The sequence below is a fragment of the Pyxicephalus adspersus genome, chromosome 8, assembly GCF_032062135.1.
Source record: "Pyxicephalus adspersus chromosome 8, UCB_Pads_2.0, whole genome shotgun sequence".
Classification (NCBI taxonomy): Eukaryota; Metazoa; Chordata; class Amphibia; order Anura; family Pyxicephalidae; genus Pyxicephalus; species Pyxicephalus adspersus.
In genome coordinates this window covers 29,320,956-29,334,018 of record NC_092865.1, presented here as the reverse complement: position 1 = coordinate 29,334,018, position 13,063 = coordinate 29,320,956, and positions in this window count along the sequence as shown.

Genomic DNA, 13,063 nt, shown 5'->3' with positions numbered 1-13,063 from the left:
CCTAGTCCAAAACCAGTACTTGCCAGGTGCCAGTCCCCCAATCTAACCATGAGAGGCTAGTTACACTGTCCCAGGGCACAGTTGCCTCCAGGAGTTTTGTGCACAAGGGATAGCATCTGGCAAAAGACTGACAGAGGACCAGTAGGTCTCTTTTACCTCCTATTGTCGGGGCCAAATTTTTGGCTGGGCTGCCAAAGTCATTGCCTAGGATGCCAATACCACAAGCGATAGCACCTACCTACCCTGACAGTGGCTTTAAAAGCTGGCACCCGCCTCACTCAAGCTTGGTTGAGGAATCAGAATTCCCATCCAGCTTTACTATACCTGTCATTGACAACCAACACCATGTCATTGGCCCTGATTTAATAAAGCTCTCCAAGGCTGGAAAGGATACACTTTCATCAGTGAAGCTGAAGGATCGAGCAAACCTGGAATGGATTTCCTAAAAGTCATTGACTATTTGTAAGCAAATATTTGCAATTCTGGACCAGATCCATTCCAGGTTTGCTGGACCACCCAGCTTCACTGATGAAAGTGTATCATCTCCAGCCTTGGAGCGCTTTAATAAATCAGGGCCATTGTGTTCAAGGTAATTCAGCAGGGGTGTAGTTGGGGACACCTGTCGTAGGTTGCCCCCTTGCTGAAGTGGCTGAACCAGAGCTCTGCCCACCTGCCTACTGTGCCTGCCTAATGTCCACATTTTTAACACCACAACAATGATTGCAAAACCATTGGTTGAACCAAAGTACTGCCTCCTTCTTCTAGTGTGAAATTGAATTTGAACTTGAATGTTATTTTTTTTATCTGCTTTCAGCTTTAAGTTTCAAAGTCGTGTTGGCCTATTTTAATGTTAAGGGTATGTTGTGTTTTGAGGGTTAAAGAGGGGCTTGCTAAGTGTTACAGCAATATTAGAGTTAGGGATGGGTGACAATTAAAGACACATGTGTTTTAGGTGTTTATAGTGAAACATTTGTTCTTGGCACTGCTGTTTTTCCTGCACTAAAAAGTAATGTATCAGAATGATTGCCTAGAAAAGGTACAGTTGCCATTTAATTCTTCCCCTGCTTCATTTGTTCCTTGATGTACAATGAAGTCATGCCAAAAATGAACCTTGCCATAAGTATTGAGGCAGAGTGGGGTTATTTACTGCAACATCAATTACTGAAAAGTATTTTCTTCTACATTCATTGAAGGTCTGCTAAAGGTGTTCAACTATATTAAAATGGCCAAAAAAGTACACTGTATACTTCTGCAAAAAATGTTTTGACTGCAGAAATTTCATTAGAAACCTTCTGCGCCAAGAGGCAGACGTGAAATTCAATACCTGAAATTGCAGCTCAGAATATAGCGGGAGCCTGGAGAGAGGAGATAGGCTTGGCAGGAAAATCATACGATTAGTGTGTTTTATGGAATACCACAAGTATTATGACAGGATGGTAAAGTCATACACCTACGGATTGTTACAGTGATATTTCAGCCAAAGTCACCCATGAAATATCAGTACCTAGAAAAATCACAATTTGGCAATCTCAAATGCTTTGATTTATATATAGGGGTTACTTGCAAAATGTCTAGAGAAAACAACAAAACTGTTTCTCTTTCATAATTGTTATCAAAGCCAACTTGAAATCTCATGCAAAATACTGTCATTACACTCCAGGTGCAGTGCAATGGAAAGTGATCACAAATTTACCACTTGCTGGTGCACTTGTTTCTTCAATGGTCCCCTCTTCATTGTACATTACTCCCTGTACTTCATTTTGCCAAACCTTGTGTAGACAACTCTAGTTGTTGTTTAGAGAGTGCTTGAAACTTTTTCTCCACCTCAGTATGACAATACTGTGCCAATCACCAGTTCTGTCAAATTGTTGGCAGTCAAATAAATGCTCCTACAGTTAAAAATTTTATAGCTGGGAATCAGGGGATTAAAGGGAATCTGTTGATTGGATGGGGGGATGAATAGATGCATGGATGGAGGCATCTTCATGGATGAAGCACAGGTATATTTTAAGGTTAAATAAACTCTGCAAGCAGCTGTACCACTGGGCACACTTAACTGTTTGATTGCACACAAAACATTATTTTTGCCCTTTGTCCTTTGTCCTTGACCCTGAGTAATTCCTCTTCTTAGCTCCTGTATTGTCAGGGACAGAAGTCCAAAGTTCTAACAGTCTCTGTGACCAGTGATCAATTCAAGGTAGGGAAAACAGGAAAAAACTTTGTACTGCTCTCACAGCTCACCACAGCCACCTGCCCTTCTGATGTTCTGCAAGCATACCATACATTGTTGTTTGCAGGCAAGCTTTATCTACCATATTTACTGAAATGGGAGCAACGCTCTCTCCTGTGTTTAACATTGATTTTTGATGACAATAGATTACAAACCAGAGCTCCTTTGTGTTGTATCTGTGCTTGTGCAGGCACATTGTTAGCACAGGAGGTACAACACTGTAGTAACATTACTCACTGAACCACTTTGTAACTCCACTGAATGGAAGTTCAGCAGAAGTCTGTATGAAATGAACACTATGATATCAGAATCGTAAACATCAGGACCCTACAAAGAGGTAGAGGAGGGAGGTTTGAGAGTATTCATAGGAAATACCCACACATTAACCTGGGAATAGTAGGCATGCTGGGAAAGCAAATGAAAGAGGAGTGAGAGAACATTACAAATAAAAAGGAGTGGGTTGGATAATATTTGTAGTCCGAGAAGCAGGAAATAAAATGGGCTTAAAATATCGGCTGTAGCCTCTAATGCTAGTTGTGTGGAATTCACATTGTGCAGTGAAATGGGACAAATCATTTCCATCACAGAGAAGACTAGCTATGACTAAACTAATCTACATATGTTCAAAAAAAGAATGAGTTCTGTTAGGTGGGCTGACTATCTTCAAATAATATTATAAATGAAAATCTTTAGATAAGCCCCTACATATCACTCCATAGATATCACTTATCTCTTACAGCAGCTAAATACTCATTGTGAAAAGAATTACCATGGGTCGTCCTTTCTACCTGTAAATGTAGGAGTTTTAAGTACAACCATTGTGTATCTATGAACAACTTATGTTTAAGTAAAGCTCTTCAAGTTATAAACAGCTGACAGTCCCCAATCCATCTCATCGTCCAAAGCACTCTTTAAGCCAGTTTAATTTAAACATTTAGAGTGTCTAAGACGTTCAGTTTACATTAGTGGAAAGTAAGGTAAAGTAGGTCTGGGATATCTACTGCAAAAACAAATATATACAAAATAAAGACTTGTTTTCCTGTCTCTTCTTCCCACATCTGTATTATGACTATATTCAGGCCATACTTGTATTGGAAACAATATGTTGTTCCCTTATGTTTTTCTTTCATTACAAATCTGGAAAGTAAACAGGAAAATGAGACACACAGTCTAAGCAGAGTTCATTAACTGCAGTCTGTAATGACAGAGTAGGACTAAATCAAGATCCCTGCAGCTTTCTTTTGGACCCATGATAAATGATATTACAGACAAAAAAATTACTTTACAGTTCTGGGTTCACTGGCACTCAATAATTCCCCCCCCCCAATAGTATTTCTATACCTCTTGTGATAAATAGTTTCTGACATACTGTGTACATAGCAAGGGTTTGTTTTTCATTTTTGAAGATTATTAGCTACTTCTGAACTGTAGAATTTGATAAAGGTATTGCCCATCAGTTCATAAATTACAACCAGTAGAAGCAGAATATGTGAAGACTTTGTAGAGGATTTACCAAAGGCATTTTAATCCTTATTATTATCAAACATAATCCCCAAGAAGATATGAAAGTCATTTCTATCCATCTAGTTCTGTATTCCTCCAATTATTAGATGAAGCTGGAGTATGTTTCTGAATGTGATTTGTTGTCAGCCACTAAGCCTCGTACTACAACACTCATTAAGAATGGGAGAGGAAGGGGCAGCATTAGCAGCCAGTGAGACTGCATGCAAAAATACTGAGAAGAGCAGCAAAGTGAGCAGAGGGATGAACTCATTAGTCTGCTGCTGCCCCTTATCTGTATAATCAAGGACTGAGGCTGGAAAAATAAAAGTAATTCCCCATGGCCACTTTTATACTTGCGATGGAAAACTGCATGGCTAGCTTCTCCTAGGCACAGAATAAACTTCAGGAGCTCCAAGAGCAGCAAAGCACATTGCATATGTTTTCAGCTTCAGGGTGTTTTTTTTCTTAACAGGAGGAGAAGCAACCATGCAGCTAAAAGCTACTTTTTACTTTTTGTTACTAATTGTTACACAATGCTCTATGCCATGTTCCAAAACAACCATGTGCAAATGTGTGCACAAAATATTTCCAACCACAAATTGAATGGGAGTGGTTGGGACTGTGGTTATGCCTGCGGCAGATCACTGCGGTCACCTGCCAGTCTGAAATGGCCCTAATTGTAACAAGCAGGTGGTGTCATCCTCATGGATGGATTGAGTGAATTTAAGAATTTTTATATTTATGAATTCATATTTATGAATTAAAATCATTTGAAGGTGAAATGTCACCCAATCATCTGTGCATTTAGAAGTTTACCTGGCTTTAGGTTTAAGAGGGTCAAATTCAAATGCTCCTATCCCAGATATTGAAAGATCTAATAAACTTGAATTTAATTCGATCTGTATATTTGCACTACAGCTAGCTTGCCCAGTCTGGTGGTCCAGCATAAAGTTGTATAGACAGGATGATACATAATATTAGGATTCCAACTTTCAGGTTTCTGTACATTTGTACTACAGCTGCCTTGGCCTTTTGAATGTTCAGATCCATCACAGTTTATTATTCTGTACATTGGTGTGGCCATATTTGTTTAGGATCTGGATTTCAATGCCCAGTCTGGTGGTCCAGCATAATGTTATATAGACAAGTTTATAGATGTAGCTGGGACATCCCAACACCTCATTCTCATGTTCTGACTTTGTATCTCACTGTGAAAAGCAGTATCTGTTCTGTTTGTGAATGCAAAGAAAAACTTATTATAAACTCAGAAAACATATACTTCACTCGTTTTCCTGTGTTTTCCAGCTGTTCTGAAAACACACTGATAATATATGGCTGGACTTCAAAGTTCTTGAAGTAATTAGTATGGCCATGGACCAAACAAGCATGGAATACACAAATTTATGGGGGTGAAAGGCAATGCAGCCTGGAATTTCATGCATACTGTCAGTTCCGAGGATTGCACTATTTCGTCAGTACACAGCCTATTTTTCAAGTAATACTCTTCTATCTGGTCTATTAAATAATCTCTGAATGTTCTGCAGACCTCTTGCTTCATAGCAGTCATACAGTTCAAATATGTAGAAATGTTTTTAAAGTGTAACTCCACTCCCATTTTACTAAGTATTGCTGGGAGACCCATTCCAATTCAATCAATTACTGTTTGTTGGGTGTTTATTAGAAGACAGGTCTCAGGTTTCCCTTTTAAGATTTCAGCTCCACACCTCATCTTCACAGCTGTGTTGTGTCTTTGTCGGCTAATATTAAGTGGTGTTGAAACTCTCCTCCTGGATTCTGCAAAGCAATACAGTCTGTGAAGGAAACATTATGGTCCAGGTGGTGCTCATATGTCAATGTATATGTGAACCTCTATGAACATCATGGCTTCTCTTCTTCTGCTCTGAATTTGAAGGTCAGAAGTCTAATGTTAAAAATATAATGTTTTTTTTTATCTCTAAAGGTCCACCATAGTAAGCTTGACCTCCGTCTAAAAAGTCGAGGACATGGGGTAGAGAGATATATTTGATATTAAGCCTTGCCTTTATCCGGGATCTTAAAGCAGATCTGAGCAAAATGGCTTTCTAAACAAAGAGGAGGGAAACAATCCGCTACAGTCAAACCAACATAATTGGCCCGATTAATTAAAGCTCTTCCAGACTGGAGAAGATACACTATTATGGGAGAACCTGGGTAATCCAGCAAACCTGGACATACATTTACAAACACATATATTTAACAGCATCACTGGACCAGCTGCTGGACATTAGCTGTAATCAGACAATCTACTAGTGCATAGAGAAAATGGATGTAAAATTCACAATAGAAGCTTACATGAACTAGATTATAGACTCAGGATATCTGCCTAATAAAATATATACCATAGTTGTAAATATTCAGTATTATACCCTGTATAATCCCTATTAACAAAGCTTGTCTAATATGTAAGCTTGAAACTGATGATTGACACACATCTAGAATGTTGGAGGAAGGTAAAACTTGTAAAATGAAGTGTAAAATGAAGTATTTAGTTTGCACTACCTATGTAGTGTAACAATAAGCCTTTACCATGTGTTGAATTAGTGCTAAGCACCACATTTAATTCTCTGCAGTGCAATTCCAATCTAAAAGGTGCCTTAATGAACTGCTGGACATTCAGCCTGTGCCTGATCAACACGTTTATCTATTACCCAGGTTTTGAATAAAGATCTGTTTAACTCTGACTTATGTCTGAAAATGCATAATTTAATTTATTAATTTATTATTTTTTTTTACTACATTTGTATTTATCCTGATCATTGGCCTATTTTTTTTTTTTTTGCTTTTGTCAGTTTATCTGTCAGAAATTTACACCTTGTTTCAATCTTTTTGTCTAACATTATCTTGTCCTAAAGTGGAACTAAACCCTGACTTTAAAAATCAGGAACAGGTGATGCAATACAATAACCCTACCTGTCTGACTGCATTTTTTTAAATACACTCACCTGTCCCAGTCCTTCTCCTCTTCCATGTTCAGGTCTTCTTCATTGGCCAGGCTACACATGTGCAGAAGTCTCAGCAACCGGGGGATGGCAGGATACCTGGCTCATCTCAGCATTATACATTTAGCTGGGTATGCACAGGTGGAAAAGAATGTATGCACTGCATAAAGACTCACAAGTTTATAGATTCTATATATTCATTGCAAATATAAAATGTATTTGGTAAAATTTTCTCATTACTTTTGGGTGACTTTCAAGTTTGTGTTTTGCTTGCAGTAAAAATAGTTCTTCCAGAAGAAAGCCCATCTTAAGTGGATGTCATCACGTGTACAGAGAAATCCTTCATAATAATCATATGGTTTGAATCATCTTATTACAATGGAGAATGGACCACCTATTAGCAACATATAACCAATAAAGCTATTTATATCGTGCCAAATTCATTTAGAACCTAAATAATGGATCATTTCACTTCCTTTCTGTACAGTATCTTGTAATGTTTTCTTATCCTTCTTTTCTTGTTTTATCAGCTTGCATTCCCTCGCCCATGTACGCTAGACCTGCAAATGTTGCTGAGTTGTATTGTTTTCTGTCGGTTTGTGGCTGGGTCAGAACAAACTCAGTAACCTACAGTTCTCCCGTCGTTGTTGAGCTATAAATCCCCAGATAATCTGCCAGGCCATAGCTGGCCACTTGTTGGCTGTGATTCATGGAAAATAAAGCTGGACACTGCCTGGATCATAATTATCAAATTTAGATGACCTGTAAGAAGGTATATTTCAAAATAATGCATTAGCAAAAAATAGCGTCAAGTACATCACATGCAAAATCATCTCTCATTACTTTGCAGTAACAATCTACAACTACAGATCCTGGTAAGGCTAAACTCCAGGCAAACAGTGAAACACAAAACTGAAAAATATGAACTTTCCTATTTGCAAAAGAGTTTGTAATGCTGTCCAACCACAAACAGAAGTGTGACACCACTTTCGGTGTTGAGTCAGTTATCATTTACCCAGTTACACTCTGCAGACTGGACAGTAAAAGGGCAGAAGCACACTAACAAAACATCAGTTCTGATTTTAACTCTGCCCCATGCACCAAATCAGCACATGTGAATGCAGAAATGTCCGATTGGCTCCTAACATTGTTACAAGAAATGACCAGATTCTGCTACTATGCCAATTGCAGGAAAAATAAATTTTTTAAAAAATTATGAAACTGTACCAAATTATGATTTTTATTGCTTGGTGTACTATATGTCAAGGCAAACGTTTATTTACATTTGAATAATGTCAAAAACAGAATTTCCTGCCAGGTTTTTACTGCTCTCTGGGGCTCTTGTAAAATAACTTTCCATTACTTTCCATACTGAGGACAATGGGATTGTTTTATTAACGGGGATGAGGCTGTTCGCTTACCAAGATGATTCTTAGTGAATGCGGTGAAAATTCACTTTGCAAAGAATATCCAATCACGTGCAAGGGGGTCTAAAAAGCAATCTGTCGGATAGTTTTTTCATCAAAAAACTCAGATTGAAGCTGTCTGTGATTAACAATCTGCATATTAGCAACTGGACTTCTAATTTCCATCTGAAATTGGTATTTAGAGGGAATATCTGCAGAGAGAATTACCTTGTGTGTCGTGTGCAGACCACCTCATGCCAATGCTGGCTGTCTGTGTATAATGCTGATTAAGTGTAATTAATGTTTCCCTACTTACAGACCAGAAACACATAGGTAACATAACAACTTCAGCTCCAACACCTGTACTCCTCTTACTGACAAGTTTTTATATTGCTGCTATGGGCCTGTTTATTCAATAAAAACATTTGATAAAAGATAACAAAGTAATATAATTATAAATAGTAAACATTTTAACTTGTGTTTGAGACAAACAAGGTTTTCTTTTAATGATACTGTCAAAATGATTTTATTTTTTATGCAACCAATACACAAAAAGGTAAAAAAACTTTTTATTAACGTTTCTCAGTGTTGATTAAAAATAAATAAGTGTTATTGTAGATAAAAGTATACACATTATTCTATATTGTATCCCAAATGATAATGATACCAAAATTTTGATTGATATAAAACATTGAAGTGTTTTACAAGTGAAATATTTTTTTACAAACTTTGTGTGTTTGTTTTTTTTTTGCAAAACTAAATAAAATTAAGAAACAAAACTAAAACATATTAAGGTTTAAGAATGGAAATAAATAAAACAAACAGCAGGAAATAATCGTTAAAGGGAAGGAGAAGAAGGGGCAATCAGAGCTGATAAGAATAAATTAAAGATTAAAGGGTAAACTTAAAATGTAAACTTTTTTAGTGGGTGCTTTACTGACATCATAGGCAGATAAAAAGTATTCCTTTGGTTTTCAAATGAGTAGAACAGGGCAAATACAAAATAACAATGTTTTTATCATTCAAAGCGTTATTAGTCCTCATTTTGGGAACTTTCCACTCATCTCCTATTATCTCTATTACAGGAATGTCAATAAAATCTCACTGATGGGAACATACCAACAGAAACCTGGCAGAAGATATATTTAAATTAAAAAGTTAATTGTGTTGTATATTACCTTTAAATTGCCGTGGAAAGTTATATTTTTGTTCTTCTTACATTGATGCAAAGACAAGCAGATACACCGAACCCAGATTTTTCTCAAGCAATTTAACATAACATGTTACACTTCATTTAGAATATTTAACCCCAGAATGGGTCATGTTTTTGGAACAACTTTGTGGGCTAGCCCAAATGGGATTTCTGTTTGGTTGAGCAAGGTATATTTGCTGAGGGTTTTAAGCTGTGATTTTAGATGTTATTGTAAAAGATTATTGTAAATTCTAGATGTATCAGAGAAAACAGAACATACTGGCACCTAATAAAAATATACAAGGGTATGAACAGTTAAACAAAATGTAAAATTTTTAGAGGTGAGGATTACGCTTATTAAAATGTGAAGACCCTGTACCAAAGGAAAATAGCAGTTGACGTGCAAGGTATGCACTCAGCTCTAACTTTGTATAGTGCACTGAGAAAATTCAGCATTTTTGTGGACTGCATTCATCAGTAGCGTCAGTCCTGTCTAGTTTTCTTTTGCTACAATTCTGAGTCACACCTTTTCTTTAACATACAGCACCTAATTGATCCAGAACAAGGGGGACTTATCAGGTTTCTTGTGATAGCAGGGGAGATGTGACCAGGACATAGGAAAGCTCTGAATTTCCGAGAACACCAACAGATACTTTTTTGTACTTATTGCAAAGATTACTTTTTCCACCAGATTATCCCTCCCTCTTATATTTTAAATTGGCATAAAAAGGTAAAGCATTTCAAAAGTGCTAATTAGCTGGAAGGACTGCAGACTTTTTAGGTTTTGTGTAATGTGAGTGTCAGTCCTTCTCATGGGATTAATTACAGCAATGAGAAAGTTTTTCAATTCTGGTAAAGTATTAGAATATATTAAAACATTATCTTGTCATTATTTAAATGTAACTTCAGGTGTAAAACACCATAATATCATTATTTAAAGAGCCAAAAGCCATGTGTGTAAAACTAAGTACACCCCATAATTCAATAGCTTGTAGAACCATTTACACTTTAGTAGACTTTAATATTATTATTATTGTTTCATTTTCTGTATGACTTTATCAGTCCCTCATATCGTTGTGGAAGAATTCTGACCTGCTCTTCTTTACAACATTGCTTAGTTTTTTGAGGTTTGTGGGCATTCATTTATGCACAGCTCTCTTAAGGTTCTGCCACAGCATTTTGAGGTTTGGACTTTGACTAGGCTATTGCAACAATTCTACTCTTTTCATTGTAAGCTATTCTGTTGTAGATTTGCTTGTGTGCTTGGAATCATTATCCAGTAGCATGTCCCAGGTCGGCCAAGTGTTAGCTGTCACACCGATGGCTTCCCATTTGACTTTGGAATACTTTAGTATACAGAGAAGTTCATGGTTGACTTAAGGACTGCAGGGTGCCCAGGTCTAGTGACTGCAAAACATACCCATCATTGCCCCTCCACCACTTTGCTTGATATGGCCAAACTTCTCCACTTTTGTTTCTTTGAGCATGGCAAGATCTGACCTTGGGGTGATTTCACTGGGACGTCCACTGCTGGCAAGATTGGCAACTGTTTTGAATATTTTCCATTTATGAATATTCTTTCTCACTGTAGTATGATGGACTTTAAATTTATTTGCAAATGGCTGTATAACTCTTCCTACATATATGGGCAACAACAATTGCTTCTCTAACATCATTGTTGATGTCTCAGCAAGCTCATTCGATGAGCAGCACCTGACTGCTACTTATTCTTTACATTCCTATGGAACTGGTAAGGATGTTCTACGTTTTTCACACAATGCTTCTGCATCTTGTCTTAGTCTTTGGTAAATAAATAATAACATGGTGTACCATTTGATGAGTTCTTATTGATCTGAGGTTACATTCACCTAATTATACGACCTGCTAAGGACCAGATGATTTTGTAATATGTCCTGAAAAGCAAAACCTTGATTGAAGGAGAGTATACTTTCTTTTCTCAGGACTGTATGTGTATTGTGAGAATGGTCATGAGTGGTTATTGGAGTCATAGCATATGTTATGCTCTTCTTTTTTTTTTTACTATATTTCCCTGTTTTTCTAATTTATAAATAATTCGCAGGTGAAGTGTCCATGCGTGTCCTGGAATACCATCCTTTTAATACAGCCATCTTTTTACCCCCTAAGAATCCTTGAGATAGTTTTCAGTCCACAAAAAATACCCTTGCCATATTTATGAAGGGTCCCTGGGAAGAATGCCCCCTCACAGTGGTAGTCACAGTGTCCCCTTACAGACACCTACAGAAGTCATTGATCTCATTCTTTCATCTTTGCCATATCGCGAAGAACTCAGAACTATGCACCATTAGATAGGAGTTCAATCTGTGAAATCTCATGGGAACCTTATCAACCTTTGGAGGAGCACTGTTTGAAAATGGTTGTTCTAGTAAATTCAGAATTTGTGTATAGAATTGAGGGTCTTGAGTAGTACTTTGTATATGACACATTACCTGGATCACTTGAAATATTTGCCATATGTTTCCTAATTTGTTCCTCTGTCCTTCATTTAAGAAGGTATTAAATCTGCCTTAGAAATACAGGGAAACCACCACAGAAATGTTCCCCAGGACTAGAAAATATGAATGACTGCAATCAATATAATTCTTTCATGAAAGTCCACGCTTCATGAATAAGTGAGTTATTGGTTTTTATCTGATAAATCTATGAAGATTTTGGAGGGTATGGCACTATCCTTGGAATATGTTTTCTCTAATAGATATTCATGTTGTTGCTTTTGTCAATGTTATGTCTTTTTTTTTTTTTCTTTAAATAAAGAATAGTATAACAAAATCCTATATTAGTTTTATTTACCAGACCATACAAATAAGGCTGTGTACATACGTTCAATTATTGTCATCAGAAACAATCTTTCACGATCGTTTCCAACGATAAAAGACTTAAGGATGCATGAAGGAGCATTTAGTTCTATGGAGAGGGGAGGCTGCGCTCTCCCCTATTCACTTGTATGACGATCGTTTCTGGATCCGTCCTGGTGGATCCACAAACAACATCTGACAAGCACTGTACACACACCAGATTCTCGTGCAGTACTTGCCCAGAGGCGATTATCGGATGAAAAACATTTAACATATGTACGTAGCCTAAGAAATATTTGTTGTTATGGTTTATATATACTTTGAATAGAACATTTATTTATTTAATCCAGTAAATCTTCTATCAGACATCTTAAAAAATAAAATCTTTTTTTTTTTTGTTTCCTTTAAATTAGATAATAAAAATCATTTCATATACTCATATTCACCACTGGCAGTCAACATTTGCAATATCTTTGCAGGACAGAAGATTACTGTGTACTGCTGTTTACTTTTAGAAGTGTTTGTTTATGCCTGGCCATGATTCTGCATAGCATAAACTCTACCAGCCTTTTACATAGCCTCATAGACCACTAACTGTTTGCTGGTAGGCAGGAGCGCAGTGCTTACGCTGATAGCAGGGACTTTTGACAATTTTTTTTAGTGATCAGTAATCAAAATTCTCAGAGGATGCATATTATTTAACCAATGACAGAAAGGACTAGAAAGACTTTACCACCCTGTTTTTATCTTCTTGAAATGCCATTGCAGCAGCAGGTCAGCCATGTTTCTCTTTGGAAGTTCTGTATATGTACATCAGACTGGAGAATTTCCTACATATTGAAAGGCCCATTATGTTGTATGCCTTTTTGTGGTTGTACATTTAATAATTTGCCTATACCTTGAACAGTTTAAATTGACAT